This window comes from Hyperolius riggenbachi, chromosome 2 (genome assembly GCF_040937935.1).
Source record: "Hyperolius riggenbachi isolate aHypRig1 chromosome 2, aHypRig1.pri, whole genome shotgun sequence".
Taxonomy (NCBI): Eukaryota; Metazoa; Chordata; class Amphibia; order Anura; family Hyperoliidae; genus Hyperolius; species Hyperolius riggenbachi.
Window position 1 is genome coordinate 570,700,604 of NC_090647.1, and position 3,738 is coordinate 570,704,341.

Consider the following 3,738-nt stretch of genomic DNA (forward strand, 5'->3'; position numbering starts at 1 on the left):
CATTAAAATAACAGAAATAGAATTACTTTACTTCCTGCAGATTCAGAGGTGATGGAATCATTCCATGTAAATCCACACTCGGGTGTAGCAATAGGAGGTGCAGAGGCTGTGACTGCATGGGGCCCTAGGGCCAGAGGGGCCCTGAGAGTTCCTCCCTCAACCACATTCCCAGCTCTCTAGTGGTTGGTCCTGTGCTGGTAATAATCACTTCTGTAGATACTGTGAATAGTGGTAATCATCAACAAACTGTTCCCCATCCCCTTCTTGCACCTCTGACACTGTAGTTGTCCTTGGCAGGTTTTGGTGCTCCGTATCAATTGTTCTGTATAGAGAGCTGGGGTGGGGGGGGGGGGGGGGTGTAAAACCTACACCGGGGCCCACAGCTCCTTAGCTACGCCACTAGATAACGTGACTATTGCTCATTGTCACAACTGCTCAATACTGTCTTTAACCAATGCAGGGTATCTCTATAGCAGTACACAAGGGAGCAAGTCAGAGGCCTGCCTTAGATTATGGCCAGAACATCAGCATCGCTGACAGCCAGACATTGCCACCTTAGCAGGGACAGCTTGTGTACAGAAATCCAACTGGCGCAATAATTAACAGCCAGAAATTGGGGAGAAAGTGCATTACCTTCACAGAGTCTCATTGCCAGGCACCCCCAATACACAACGCCTGCAGAGCGGGGGCAGTAAGGGTCAGTGGCCTCCAGCCAGGAGAAGACTGTATATGTACTCTGTAATATTTCTAGGAAAAGGCATGTGGAGGTGGACATAAAAGAAAAAAGCGGTAATGAGTCTCCCCCTCTGGCCAGCCTGACATCTGGAGATCATGTAAGCCTGGATGAGAACATCTATATACTGCATCAAGACTGATTGCAAGGCTTGCAACGGACGCCACTACTGATTACTGTTCTGAAGCCAGTACAAAATATACCTGGCCTCCTACAATGCTCTGGCAGGAGAAGGCGTGGTTACATCATAGCAGTGGCATAGCAATAGGGGATGCAGAGGTTGTGGCTGCACTAGGGCCCTCGATCAACATCAGTATTAGCTCTTTATTGGTCCTGAGTTGGTAATTATCACTACTTTGCATGCTTTGAATAGTGGTAATCATTTTTGTACAACAGGAGATATTGGCAGCACTTCCAAATTGGTAATTGTAAAAGTGAACCTCCAGAATAAAAATCTACTCAGCAGCACTGAAAAGGCTTAGTGTTTCTTTAACAGTTTCACAGCATCAGAACGTTGTTTCTCTTATACAAGCCTCATTTTTAGATGCAGAGAAGAAAACTGCCCGGGCTTTTTTCCCTGATGCTGTGCAAAGCATGATGGGATTTCTGATTTTGTTGTTCTCGTTCTGCTGTTTTGGTGCAATTTTTTTTTTACATTTTGAATTTGACATTTGAAGCCTAGCACATGCAGCTGGGAGGGGTAATTAGGACACAGGATAGTTGGAACGGTGTCTCCTGCTCCTTGTCACCTCCTTTCAACCAAAAAGATGGCTGCCCAAATGACAAAGGTGGCAGCCCCCATGAATCACAAACATTTGCCTGTTCTTTTAAAACAAGGTGAGTAAAAAATTATATTACCTATCTATTCTAATTAACATAACTAATGTAACTTAATGACAGTATGTTTAGGCTGAAGTTCCCCTTTAAAGAGAATCTGTAGTGTGAAAATCTTACATGAATAAAAGTACCAGCCTGTTTGTTGTCTTCTCCTAGCCCCCTTCTGTGACATTTTCACTGCTCCCCACAGCTTTCTTGGGGATAAATTTGTAAACAATGAAGATGGCCGCCAAACAGGAAATACATCATCAGAGCCTGTTTGCAGAGGCTCCTCTCAAGCCTTACTTGACTGCTGGAATGTTTCTCCCACTTGTTGCCTTAGCTGCTTGTCTGGGCTTTGAACTGATCTTTCTGCACTCACAGCTGTTCACAAGGTTACAGACATGCTGGCTGAGAGCAGAGACACTGGCTGTGACTCATACACACAGCACACACACAGAGCCTGCAGGAGGCGTGGAGTGGGTGTGCCTAACTTCTCCCCATCACAGCACATTCCTCCCTGAGTCGACAAAGCTTGACAAAGCAAAGAAGATTAGATATATTACAGAGACAGTGCTACTAGAAAAGGCTGCAGTAAGCCAGAGCACATTAGAACAGGTATAGGAACTTATAGGATAGAAGAAATAAGGCTGAAAATTTTGTTACAGAGTCTCTTTAACAAGCTCTTCCCCGATCCCCGTCTTACACCTCTGACACGAGGGTCAATATATAACTCACACTGGGGACCATAGTTCCTTAGCTACACCACTGCATCATAGCCTAGGCTGCCTGTGACCTCACTGGGAGGGGTTACATATCAATATACATATAGGAAATATTTCTGATGCTGACACCTCGATTATTACCATGAAAATGGATATCCTGCATTACATTCTACTTTGTGCTGTTATGCTGTCTCTTTAAGTACATTTTTATGATGAGGTGTCTGCGCAGTAGAGTGGACCTTATCAGGCTCAGCTACTTCCGCCGAAGTCCAATAAACAAGCCGCTAGTGCCCCTGCATGAAGCTCCCGACAAACGGCGACAAGTAAGTCTTCGGGCATCCCAGCGCTGGATCCCCTCTGCTGAGGAGGCCCGGGGAAGACTCTTTAGGATCCAGAGGCAAGAGGTAAGTACCCCCTAGTGGCACTTTTTTCCCTTCAGGTACACTTTAAGGGGGCTACACACTGGTGTTTTTTTTCCATTGATATCTTGCTGTTTCAATCATTTGACCGAATCTCCTAGAAATTGCTACTGGAAATGATTAATTGAACTATTTTTGCCAAGAATTGATCCATTCAGTCAATTGCACCAAACGGAATATACCGCTCAATCAGCTGTGGGTCGGGAATGCAACAATAGTGGCGTTCAATTTCCGGACGACCAATATTGGGTGTAGGCAGCAAGATCTTACACTCGCCTGTCAGCTGGCGCTGCCTCCTGCGTCTTCTCTCCTGGGGCGCCTCTGTCACGTGATCAGTGCTAGAGGCCAAACATCTCTAGTGGTCCTGCATGGTACGTACCACAGTGGCTCTAGTGTTTGGCCTCCAGTGTTTGTCACGGGACACAGGGAAGGGAAAAGAGAGAGAGGAGCATCTGATGGTGAAGAGTACTCACAGGAGGAAGCACCAGCAGACATTGAGTGCAAGCTTTGCTGCTTATACACACTGCATGGCCCGAGGAGGGAGGGGGTTGGAGGACATAGATGGAAAGACCGAGAAATCTATTGAAAATCTGTGTGCATTGTGATCTGAGAATATAATGATCTGAGAGGGATCCATCTGTTGGCCACATCGACCAGTGTATGACTAGCTTTAAAGGACAACTGAAGAGAGAGATATATGGAGGCTGCCATATTTACAGTATTTCCTTTTAAGTAATACCAGTTGCCTGGCTATCCTGTTGATCCTCTGCCTCTAATATTTGTAGCCATAGACCCCGAACAAGCATGCAGCAGATCAGGTGTTTCTGACATTATTGTCAGATCTGACAAGATTAGGTGCATGCTTGTTTCAGGTGTTATTCAGACACTTCTTCAGCCAAACAAACCAGCAGGGCAGTCAGGCAACTGGTATTGTTCAAAAGGAAATAAACATTGCAGCCTCTATAGTCTGCTCACTTCAGTTGCCCTTTAGTCAGACCTCCTGATCCCCAGACCACTCTGCCCTGCAGACTATAGCAGATAATGC